Source organism: Odocoileus virginianus, chromosome 11 (genome assembly GCF_023699985.2).
Source record: "Odocoileus virginianus isolate 20LAN1187 ecotype Illinois chromosome 11, Ovbor_1.2, whole genome shotgun sequence".
Classification (NCBI taxonomy): Eukaryota; Metazoa; Chordata; class Mammalia; order Artiodactyla; family Cervidae; genus Odocoileus; species Odocoileus virginianus.
The window spans coordinates 71,695,643-71,708,251 of NC_069684.1; the positions used below are offsets into that span (position 1 = coordinate 71,695,643).

At 51.8% G+C, this 12,609-nt stretch overlaps 1 protein-coding gene across 1 annotated transcript in view; it reads left to right on the top strand.

Annotated features, from left to right (window-relative positions):
- The first annotated feature begins 2,103 nt into the window (after positions 1-2,103).
- Positions 2,104-12,609, top strand: part of LRRN2 (leucine rich repeat neuronal 2) — a 63,911-nt gene continuing 53,405 nt past the window's right edge. Inside the window, exon 1 of the mRNA XM_070474632.1 lies at positions 2,104-2,661. The gene's annotated coding sequence lies outside the window, so the exon portion shown is untranslated. The remainder of the gene's footprint in view (positions 2,662-12,609) is intronic.

Genomic DNA, 12,609 nt, shown 5'->3' on the forward strand with positions numbered 1-12,609 from the left:
CTATAAGGCATTGCTCTCCTGGTAGCTCAGTGCTAAAGAATCTGCCTGCTAACGCAGGTGACTCAGGTTCGATCCCCAACCCACTCCAATATTCTTGACTAGGAAACCCCATGGACAGAGGAGCCTGGCAGGCTCTAGTCCATGGGTTCGCAAGAGAGTTGGACTTGACTTAGCGACTAAACAACTATAAGGCACTAATCTCGACTCAATGCCGTGTGGGAAGTCTTAGCCCTCCAGAAGTTTCCTATCTGGGTTGGGAGCTAAGACACACTATGCAGCACGGATAGGTGTTGGGGGGCTGGGGCGCTGGAGTGTCGCTGAGTTGGTAAAGGGCTGGTGACACTTCCTCCTTTGTAAATTAGCCTGAATACACTGACATTGTCCCTCAGGATGGTGAACTGACAAGGGACTCCAACACTCCTGCTCAAAAGCTTAGAGTCAAGTTTTGACCCCTTTTCAATCAGTCAGTGTCAAATTTATATCAAGTCTTCTCACAGAGGCCTATTGCATTTACTCTCCAGTCTCACTGCTACCCTCCCTTTTGTTTCACTAACAGCCTTCTCTCCAGCCTCCCATCTTCCAGCTTCTTTTATCCCAAATCACTTGTGTTCTGGGCCAAGGCTAAACTGTTCAGCCTGGAAATTCATGTTCTTTGCTCTGCAGACCCAGTATGGTGTTACAGCAAGGGCACTGTGGTTCCAAGAAGAAGTTCAAATTCTGCCTATAGAACTTAAACTCTCTGAGCCTCTATTCTACTGTCTGTTAAAGGGGGGGTGTAAGAGTCAACTCAGACGATAAAATGAGAGGGACAGGGGTGTGTGACCATGCCTGGCATCCAATAGTAGCTCCATAAACTCCCTCCCTTGCCCCCTGCCCTCCAAGCAACCCACTCTGTTCTGCCCACTCTGCTCTGCCGTCTCTACTGGCTTGCATTTGCTCGTCCCTGTTTTCTGTTAGTTCTTCCATCCAGACTCAGCCTGATGTTCACCTCCTCCATAAAAGCTTTCCTGAATAACCTTAACCTATGACAGCCTTTTCTTTCTGTATTTCTATGGCACTTCCTTGGCCTTGAAATGTTTAAAATTGCTTCTTGTAGTTCCAACTTGTCCCTCTAAGCTCCTAGAGGCCATCATGCCCCACAGCAGGGGCGGAGAGCGTGCCATGGGAGTGGTTTAGGAGGTACAATGGGAACTTAATACGTGCTTACTGAAATACAAAGAGGTGAGAACCCCCTCCGTGCATACAGGACACGCAGACCTTCAGGCTGATTTGATAAAAGCCTCCGGGCATGGAGTTAGCACTGGCTGTGCCCTTGGAGAAGACAGAGCCAAAAAGCTTTCTGAAGCTCGCAGCTGGATGGAGGAAGGAAGACCGGATGCCACTCCTGGCGGACTCCCCATCCCTTGGGCTCCAGCCCACCTGCTTCTCTACGGTTGCTTCTGCAGGCTCTGATCAGAACCCATTAGTTAAGAGTGTGGCCTGTCATGGACCTGAGCTTGTTTTGAGTGGTCCAGGCTGAAGGACCCACTGAGGCAAGGGACTCAAGCTGTTGGCCCCAGCAGGAAACACACGCTCCTACGCTCTGACAGGGGTGGTGACCCAGCCTTTGTAAGCCACCACGTAGCAGCCGAGCATCACCTTCAGCGGCCTGCTCTCCTTTCCTAGTGTTTACAACGCTCGACCCGTAGTGGGGGCATCTGCCCAAGCCAAGCCCCAGAGTGGGCTTGCCAGTTCCTGTCTAACACCTATGGAGATGGACACCTTTGCTAAAGGCCAGGATGGAACCTTCCAGAAGGTCAGAGCTACCGCGCTGGGGGGGGGGGGGGGGCATGCTAGAAGGGTATGGAACTGGCGGGGGTGGGGTGTATATTCCACACTATTCTTTAGGATAAAAGACGCCTGTGCCCGTGGACAAATTCTCTCCCACTGTTTGCATTCCTTAGTCCGCTGTTAACTTGGGGGGAAAGGGGGGGGGGGGACAGCACCGCGCAAGGCAAAAATGCTGTGCAGTGAGTTGCACCTGTCCTCTAAAAGCTGCTGAATTTCCCCTCTGTCTTCCTTTCCAAGGGAGTAAGAGGCAATATGAGAGCGGCCCCTTTCCTCTCTCGGATCTCCCTTCTTCTTTCGGACCAGCCCTGCGTCTGAAGGCGCGAGGGCGCCGCGGCCCCGGAGGCCCAGCCGTAGCATCCGGCCCCGGCCCCGCCTCCCGCGGGCTGTGTCGGTAGCGGGCTGCCGGCCACTCAGGAGTTAAAACGGCAGCGGGCCTGGAGGGAGGGGGCGGCGCGGCAGGCAGAAGGCGAGGAGGCGCCCAGCGCGGGCTGGGGAGGCCGGGGCGCGGCGCAGCGGCGAGAAGAGGCCGGGCGGAGGGCGCGCGGAGGGGCGCGGGCGCCGCGGGGGCCTGCCGGCCGCACCCGCGAACGCGCGGCGGGCGGAGGACGCGCCGCTCTCGGCCGCCGCCCTCCAGCCTGGCGCGCGGGCCCGGCGCGGGCGGGGAGCGGGTGCTTCTGCCGGCGCCTTCACCCGCTCTGCCCCGGGACCACTCCCAGGAAAACTCCGCGGCGGGGAGGCGCCCGCGACCCCGCCCCGGCCTGTGCGCGCGGCCTCCCTGAGCCCGGCCCGGGCGGGAGCCGAGCGGTGCGCGGGCAGCAGACGGCGCCCGGGGTGAGTGTGCGGTGCGGCTCGCGGGCGGGCCCCGGGGGCTGGGGGGCCCGCTGGGGAGCTGGGGGCTTGGGCGGGGGGCGTCCGCGCGGGGGCGGGGAAGGAGGGCCGGAGACCGGAAAGGTTGCCGGCCGCGCGGGCTGGACCCGAGGAAGGGGCGTCCGAGCCGCCCCAAACTGTGGCCCGGCAGAGCGGGGGCCCCGAGACGTCGGGGGGCCGCGATTTAGGGGGGGGCGTGACGGGGGCAGACTCGCCAGGAAGGGCTCCAGAGCCTGCGGACTTGCCCTGCCCGGGAGCTTGGGCGTCCAAGGTGGCCTTCGTGTCGGTCCGAAGTCTCTGCAGCCCGGACCCCGGCTCCTCCCGGGGGGCCGGAGTCTGTGCGCGGGGTCTGTGGCGTGGAGGAGGGGCCGGCCCGGGCCGCGGCGGCCGCCGGCCGACCGAAGGTTGGCCAGCTACAGGTGGTGCGTCCGTCCTGCGGGCGGAGGACGGCGCGGGCTCCGGCCGCCCCGCCAGCGGGGAGCCGCCGGGTGGGGGGAGACTGAGCTCGGAGAAGCCCCAGAGGTGCGGAGACTGGGACCTGGAGAGGGGTCCGGGGGATGTTGCTGTGCTCCCCTTAGGGCCCTGCCCTTCCTCCCCCACCAGAGGAACAGGAAGGAAAATGTCAGCTGGGCTTTGTGCTCTCTTCTTCAGCCTGCCGCAGCTCCCATCTGTTGGAGCCAACGCAGCTTCTAATTGGGCAGCCGGCAGGGTCGGGAGGGGGTGGGCTGCGCGCAGCGCTCGGTTGCTAGAGATGGGCCGATTGGGCCCTCTTCTTGAAGACCCCAGAAGGTGGGTGGTAGAGAAAACAGACCCCCCCTACCCAGGGTAGAGGTGGCTCCCTGCCAGCTTGGCCATCATCATGGGGAGATCTGGGTCTTTCCATGCGCCCTGGTAGCCGCAGGCTCCCCCTTCCCTGACAGCTTGGGATGGGCTCTGGCCCATGTCCTCTTCCTGAATGAGAAGGCACAGATCCTCTCCCACTGCCCACTGCTCTGTAAAGTTCCCTCCAACAGGAGCACTGGGTGTGGGGCGGGCAGGGCCGTGTACAGGGCACCGAGGCCCCCTTGCCTGTTGTTGTTAGACGAAAGTCACATGTGAGCAGCCTGACCCACTTTCCTGGCTGGCCAGGTGCCCTTGTGGGAAGATGGAAAGAGAGACCAGCGAGGGGTCTGAGCCTTCTGGATACCTTTCCTTCCCCTGGGCTGGCTCACACTGAGTCTCCTTCCCGTGGTGGCTGGGGAGGGACCACCTCCCAAACCTAGGGTGAAACCTCATTGTTTGGAAAGGATGGAGCTAACCACCTCAGGCTTCAGGATTGGGACCTGCGCAGGGTCTGGCAGACATCTGGCATCTAGGGGCACCCCCAAATCTACAGCCTCCCCTGCACAGCCCAACCCAGAGGAGACGCTGGGTGGCAGGGGGAACTCAGAAGTCTTGCTAAGACGAATTCCACCCAGGCTGAGACAGCAGATTTCCTCTGGAAGTCTCCACAGTTCCTACCCACTCCTCATCCTTATTTCCGGTGCCCCCCCCCCCCCCCACCGTGCTCCTCCTGTCTCCTTCAGGAGTCTCTTCCTCTCCCCACCCCCTCACAGAGTTCCCCCTTCTCTCTCACCCTCCTCCTCTCCCCAGACTTCTCCCGCCCTCCCTTCCAGGCCTGTGTGCACCTTTTCCCCTTCTCTTCTGTAACCTGCAGCTTCAGCCACAAGCCAGGCGGTGCATGGGCTCCTGGCTCCGGAGCCTCCTGATGTGGGAACACCTGTGCTGGTAGCTTTGTTGCGGCCCCTTTGCAGGGGCGGAGCCTGGGTGGCCGGTCTGGCAGCTGCATTCCCCTGGCATCACTTCTGAACCAGGGCATTTGCCCCTCCTACCCTCTCTCTCTCTTTTTTTAAAATTTGAAATGGGAAAGAAAACCCATTGTTTAAAAAAAATGCATTCATTCAACAATTTATTGAGCACCTCCTCTGCTTAGCACTATTTTAGCAGCTGAAGATACAGCCATTAAACCTTTATATCTCAGGGCCGAATTTGTATCTGGACCTCCCAGCCAATCAGGTCTGTGCCCATCAGACTCTTTACCCATTCCTTGTGGTGTTGCTGGGGGAGGGGTGTGAACAGTCCTAGCAAATTGTCATCTTGATCATACTGAGTAACCTTTAATATGACAGGCCCATCTCCTTACAATAAACCAGATACTGCAAAGCGTATAGACCCAGGGTCATCCTGTCCTTAAGACATTTCTGACCTCCAAGGATGGACCAGTTCACATCTCATCGTTTATCTGGGAGAGCTGAGTAGAAGGCTGGTGTCTTAGATGGAGAAGGGAGAAAGAAGCATTTATTATTGAGTATCTACTAAGCATCAATCTGTCAGGAACTTTACAAAAATTATCTGATTCGATCCTCCTAATAACCTTATAAATTTGGGGTTATCATCCACTTTATAACTGAGGACATTGAGGACCGTGGAGGATAAGTCGCTTGTCCCAGGTCACAAAGGTCTCCGTTTTGAAATCACTGCCTCTTTGCAGTTCATTTGGCACCTGTGCCTGTGACAGCTGGTAACTGATGCAGTTCTCTGAAGGTTACATTTTAACTGAACTTTGCAGAAGCATGCCTTGTCTCAGAATATTAAGATATATAAAGATTTGCTGAATGGTTGCATGAATAAGCTTTCTCAAGGGATCAGAAAAGGCTTCCTGGAGGAGCTGGGCCCCTGGGAGAAGAGACAGGGCAGTGGGTCTTCCTAATCCCACACAGGTCTGTGACAAGGTGCAGGCAGGCAGTCACACACACACACAGCACGTAAGCAGAGGTCGCTGTTTTCATTCAGAGTCTGTGTGTAGGAGCTTGGTCTGTGGCCAGTCTAATGAATCAGTGTCACTGGTGTTCTCAGCTTCCTTGGGCAAGTCTGGATTCTAGAAAAGCTCTAAGGCAGAGAATGAGGGTGGAAGGCTTTCAAGCCTGCACGAACTATACGGAAGGGCAGGGACGATGGATGGAGGCTGAACGGGCCAGGACAAGGGGAGAGTGACCGACGAACAGACAAAGGCAGGAGATGAACAGAGACAAAAACCAGAAGGCAGGAGACGTGCAGGAGAAGGCTCAGTGGGCAGGACAGACTGCAGTATGCGGTGCACTTGCTAAGAGAGGGCGCATAAGAAGGATGCCTTTACCTGATGCTTTCCAGAGGGCCTTGGTCTCTCTGTCCTGCAGCTCAGAGGCTGGGACATTCGCCATGTTAGCCGTATGCAGGCACATGCTTAGCCCATCTTTTGTAAGCACCTACTGTGTGTTCAGCCCAGTGCTAGGTGCGAGGGATAGAAACACATCAGGTTTTGGCCCTGCCTTCTAGGAGTTCTAAAGCCACATCGCTGGGGCTTGAATCCAGGCCCCATGACTTCTAGCTGAGTGACATTGGGCAGGTTATCTTAACATCTCTGTGCATCGGTTTCCTCGTGTATGAATGGGATAATAACAGTACCTACTTCATAGAATTGTGATGATTGAATGAGTTAATACATGGCCTGAGTTTAGAACAGTGCCTGGCACAGTAAGCACCAGATAAATATTATTCTTAGTCTTATTAAATGGAGTAGTTAGCCTTACAATAATGAAACAAGTGCTATAATACATGGCTTTCCTGGTGGTCCAGATGGTAAAAGTGAAAGTCGCTCAGTCGTGTCCGACTCTTTGCGACCCCATGGACTATACAGTCCATGGAATTCTCCAGGCCAGAATACTGGAGTGGGTAGCTGTTCCCTTTTCCAGGGGATCTTCCCAACCCATGGTAAAGAATCCACCTAAAATGTAGGAGATCTGGCTTCGATCCTTGGGTGGGGAAAATGCCCTGAAGAAGGGAATGGCTACCCATGCCAGTATTCTGGCCTGGAGAATTCCATGGGCAGAGGAACCTGGTGGATACAGTCCATGGGGTCACAAAGATTCGGATATGACTGAGTGACTAAGCACATACAGCAGTTAGTCTTACAGTAGTGAAACAAGTGCTGTAATACAGGGATAGCGGATAAAGAGGTGACTATGTCTGTCTCTAGTTTACGAAATGGACCTTGGAGGACAGGATACTGGGGCGCAGCTTGAAAAGGAGTCAGCCAGGCAGAGGCGGCGGGCCGAAGGCCCTGGCGCCCAGGACTGCATGTGGAGGGGCTGTGCTGCATGCGTGCTGTCTTCTGTGGCGAGCAGGAGACCTTGGACACACCCCACTTCAGCCTCTGTTTCCAGCACTCAGAGCTGGGCTTCCAGTAGGGCTGTTGGACACACCCCACTTCAGCCTCTGTTTCCAGCGCTCAGAGATGGGCTTCCAGTGGGGCTGGCAGGTCATCCAGAGCATTCCAACACCCTCCAGATGCAAACAATCGGCCTTTGGGCAGGGGACCTGGTGCACCCCTAGGGTTGCTAGGGTTGGTCTTGTGACCGTGGCATCCTAACTGTTCTAAGCCTTTGTCGGGCAGTCTCTGCTCCAAAGCCAGTGTGGCCACGGGCCTTGCTCTCTGCCTCCTTGCTCTTCCTGGGACCCCAGAGACGCCTGGGCCTGAGGTGCCTGTCTTAGAAGGTGAGTTCAACCAGGCTTGGTTTAGAATTCAGTTTCTCTCTGTACATTTCTTCCACCCACACCTTCCCTGCTGCTCAGCGTTTGATGGACTTGAAGTTCCCAGATGAAGAGCAGGCAGAGGGTTCGTGGGGCACTGACTGTTATTCAACCTCCACCTCACACTTTGTAATGGCATTAATTACAGCAACTGGCATTTATGGGGCACTAACTATATGCCAGGTACTCTGCCATATGCTTTACCTACGTTATTCCATTAAGCCCTCAAAAAGTACCCCATTAGGTAGGTCCCCTTATTATCCCTAATTTAAACACCAGGAAACTGAGACTCAGGTTCAGTAACTTGCTCAAGGACATGTCGCTAGAAAAAAACTGAGGGAGGACTCAACATTCTCTCTGACTGCAGGGCTCCTGCTCCTTACGCCCCCAGAACCCAGTGTTCCTGGGCCAAGAGGTGCCCTGGTGGCATCCTGCCCGTTCTCCTCCACTTCCTACGGTAAGCTGCGCCCCAAAGGAAGGAGATGGGAGGGAGGGGATCTGGGTGTACCTGTGGCTGATTCTTATTGATGTATGACAGAAAACCACAAAATTATGTAAAGCAATTATCCTTCAATTAAAAAAAATACAAAAAAAAAAAAAAGATGCCCCTTGGACAAGTCCTGTCCAGGCCAGGGGCTGCCTGCCCCTCTTTGGGGACCTTCAAGAAGGGTTTCCTGTTTTTTTCCTCCCTCAAATGACAGCTCCTGGAGAACCAACATTTTTTCCTTCTGCTTCAGCTAAGTGCCTCAGGGGCCACATGGAGCCAGTGACCTCAGAGGAGCTGCACCCTAAGAGTAAGTCCCTGGGGGCTGACACAGCAGTGGGGCCAACGCAGAGGTGACTTCTGGGAGAGGTCTGCTCCCAGTGACTGAGGTCCCAGTGGGTCCTGGGAACCAGAGTGCAGAGTCCAGACACGGCGGTGGCAGGGGGAAAGCTTGCGACTAGTGTTGGCAGTGGGATGAGACACCTGTGTGTTGGGAAGAACAAGAACAAGCGTTCCTTTTTGCAAACATCTTGCAAGGCAGAGCCTCCAGGAGCAAACATGTGGAAGAAGGGGCAGTGGTTGTGAGGCAGCCAGCATGGGTCCCCCAGGAAAAGCAGGTCTGTCTTCCCTCATCCCTACCAGAGTGGGAAGAAAAAGGGCAAGGAGAGAGGAAAGGCAGGGAAGGCCGTATTCCTTTACACAGTGTTCTCAGAGTGAGCATCAGAGGCAGGTGATGAAAGTGTCTGGACTGGGAGGACAGGGGTGGTGATGCCCAGGAGATGGAGCAACCACAGGGGCAGCTGATGGGCAGGCTGGAAGTGTGAACGCTGTGCGGGCGGAGGGGAGGGGCTGGACACTTGACATTGACTCTGCCTGGTCCTCACCCTCACCCTTCACCTGCTCCTTGGAGAGCACTCCCAACAGAAGGTGCTTGCTCAGAGGTGGCCCGGGATTGGAATTGTGGAACCCTTGGGTTTACCCAATAGCTCAGTTGGTAAAGAATCTGCCTGCCATGCAGGAGACCCCCGTTCGATTCCTGGGTCAGGAAGATCTGCTGGAGAAGGGATAGGCTACCCACTCCAGTATTCTTGGGCTTCCCTTGTGCCTCAGCTGGTAACAAATCCACCTGCAATGCGGGAGACCTGGGTTCAGTCCCTGGGTTGGGAAGATCCCCTGGAGAAGGGAAAGGTTACCCACTCCAGTATTCTGGCCTGGAGAATTCCATGGACTGTACAGTCCCTGGGGTCACAGAGAGTCGGACATGACTGAGTCGCTTTCACTTTCATCTCGGGAGAACCTGCAGAAGTTCCTGTCCATTGTCCTGCTCTGAGCACAGCTGTGCGTTGGCCATCCCAGACCAGGGTGGCGCTGGGGTGTCTTTATTCAGCAAGTATTTATGAAGCACCTGTGTCAGACGCTGGGTACAAATAACTAAGCAACCAGAGATCATCACTCTTACAGAGTTTATACTTTATTGTCTGAGGATACAGTAAATAAATAGTACAGTTGCCCCTGAATCACACAGGTTTTAACTGCTTTTTTTTTTTCAATAGTAAATGCTGAAGCACTACATTATCCCTAACATGCTTGGCTGAATCTGTGGATACAGAACTACAAAATATAGGGTTGATTATAAATTAAACTCAGATTTTCAACTGTACAGAGAGAGGGTCAGTGCCCCAAACCCCATATCATTCAGTAGTCAGCTATGTATTATTAGGTTGGTGCAAAAGTAATTGCAGTTTTGCATTGTTGAACTTTGCCTATTGATATTGGAATATATTCTTAAATAAATGTGGTTATGTTATATGTCATTTTAACGTGCATTTCTCGCTTTATGTTTTTTTGCTAATGACTTATTACTTGCTGTTTGTTTTGTATTTATTTTAGACTAGGGAAATGATGTTAGACAAAAAGCAAATTTGAGCGATTTTCTTGAGTTCAAAATGGGTCATAAAGCAGTGGAGACAACTCACAGTATTAGCAGTGCATTTGGCCCAGAAACTGCAAATGGACCTACAGTGCAGTGGTGGTTCAGAAAGGTTTACAAAGGAGATGGGGGCCTTGAAGATGAGGAGCACAGTGGCCGGCCATTGGAAGTTGGCAAGGACCAACTGAGAGGGTCATCAAAGCTGATCCTCTTAAAAATGCACGAGAAGTTGCGGAAGAATTCTGTGGTCATTCGACATCTGAATCAAATTGGAAAGGTGAAAAAACTCAATAAGTGAATGCCTCATGAGCTGACCTCGAATAAAAAAAAAAATCGTCATTTTGAAGTATTTTCTCTTATTCTACACAATAACAACAAACAGTTTCTCAATTGGATTGTGACATATGACAAAAAGTGGATTTTATGTGACAACCGGCAGCAACCAGCTCAGTGGTTGGAATAAGAAGCTCCAAAGCACTTCCCAAAAGCCAAACTTGCCCCCCCTAAAGGTCATGGTCATTGGTGGTCGGCTGCCGGTCCAATGCAGCTTTCTGAATCCCAGTGAACCATTCCATTTGAGAAGTATGCTCAGCTAATCCATGAGATTCTCCATAAACTGCAACGCCTACAGCTGGCACTGGTCAACAGAAAGGGCCCAGTTCTTCTCCACAACAACTCCCAACCTCACGTCACACAGTCAGTGCTTCAAAAGTTGAAAGAATTGGGCTACGAAGTTTTGCCTCATCTGCCATATTCACCTGACCTTTCCCCAACCCACTTCTTCAAGCACCTTGACAACTTTTTGCAGGGAAAACACTTCCACAACCAGCAGGAGGCAGAAAAAGCTTTCCAAGAGTTGGTTGAATCCCAAAGCATGAATTTTTATGCCATAGGAATTAGCAAACATTTCTTGTTGGCAAAACTGTGTTGATTGTAATGGTTCCTACTTTGATTAATAAAGATGTGTTGGACCCTGTTGTTGTTCAGTCACTAAGTCGTGTCTGACTCTGCAGCCCCATGGACTGCAGCACACCAGGCTTTCCTGTCCTTGACTGTCTCCCGGAGTTTGCTCAAACTCAAGTCCATTGAGTTGGTGATGCCATTCAACCATCTCATCCTCTGTCACCCTCTTCTCCTCCTACCTTGTCTTTCCCAGCATCAGGGTCTTTTCCAGTGAGTCGGCTCTTCACATCAGGTGGCCAAAGTATTGGAGCTTCAGCTTTAGCATCAGTCCTTCCAATGAATATTCAGGTTTGATTTCCTTTAAAATTGACTGGTTTGATCTCCCTGCAGTCCAAGGGACTCTCAAGAGTCTTCTCCAGCACCACAATTTGAAAGCATCGATTCTTTGGTGCTCAGCCTTCTTTATGTTTCAACTCTCACAACTGTACATGACTATTGGAAAAACCATAGCTTTGACTAGATGGACGTTTGTCAGCAAAGTCATGTTCTGCTTTTTAATACACTGTCTAGGTTTGTCATAGCTTTTCTTCCAAGGAGCAAGCATCTTTTAATTCCATGGCTGCAGTCACTGGTCACAGTGATTTTGGAGCCCAAGAAAATTAAAATCTGTCACAGTTCCCACCTATTCCTCATCTATTTGTCATGAAGTAATGGGACCAGATGACATGATCGTAGTTTTCTGAATGTTGAGTTTTAAACCAGCTTTTCCACTCTTTTCTCACCTTTATCAAGAGGTTCTTTAGTTCCTCTTTACTTTCTGCCATTAGAATGGTATCATCTGCTTATCTGAGGTTGTTGATATTTCTCCTGGCAATCTTTATTCCAGCTTATGATTCATCCAGCCCAGCATTTCACATGATGTTCTCTGCATATAAGTTAAATAAGCAGAGTAACAATATACAGCCTTGACTTACTCCTTTTCCTAATTTGGAACCAGTCTGTTGTTCCATGTTCAGTTCTAACTGTTGCCTCTTGACCTACATACAGGTTTCACAGGAGGTAGTCTGGTATTCCTATCTCTAAGAATTTTCCACAATTTGTTGTGATCTGCACAGTCCAAGGCTTTAGGATAGTCAATGAAGCAGAAGTAGATGTTTTTCTGGAATTCCCTTGCTTTTTCTCTGAGCCAGCAACAAGACCTGGAGTTGACTGTGGCTCAGACAACGAACTCTTTATTGCAAAATTCAGACTTAAATTGAAGAAAGTAGAGAAAACCACTAGACCATTCAGGTATGACCTAAATCAAATCCCTTTATGATTTTGCAGTGGAGGTGAGGAATATATTCAAGGGATTAGATCTAGTAGGCAGAGTGCCTGAAGAACTATTGACAGAGGTTCGTAACATTGTACAAGAGGCGGTGGCCGAAACCATCCCCAAGAAAAAGAAATGCAAGGAGGCAAAGTGGTTGTCTGAGGAGGTCTTACAAGTAGCTGAGAAAAGAAGAGAAGTGAAAGGCAAATGAGAAAGAGAAAGATATACCCAACTGAATGCAAAGTACCTGAGAACAGGAAGGAGAGATAAGAAAGCCTGAAGTGAACAAGGCAAAGAACAATAGAATGGGAAAGACTAGAGATCTCTTCAAGAAGATTGGAGATACCAAGGGAATATTTCATGCAAAGATGGGCTCAATAAAGGACAGAAACAGCAAGGACCTAACAGAAGCAGAAGATATGAAGAAGAGGTGGCGAGAATACACAGAAGAACTATACAAAAAAGATATTAATGACCTGGATAACCACGATGTGATCAGTGTGATCACCACTGAACCAGACATCCTGGAATGTGAAATCAAGTGGGCCTTAGGAAGCATGACTACGAACAAAGCTAATGGAGGTGATGAAATGCCAGATGAGCCATTTAAAATCCTAAACAATGATGATTGACTTCCCTGTAGCTCAAATGGTAAAAAATCTGCCTGTGATGCAG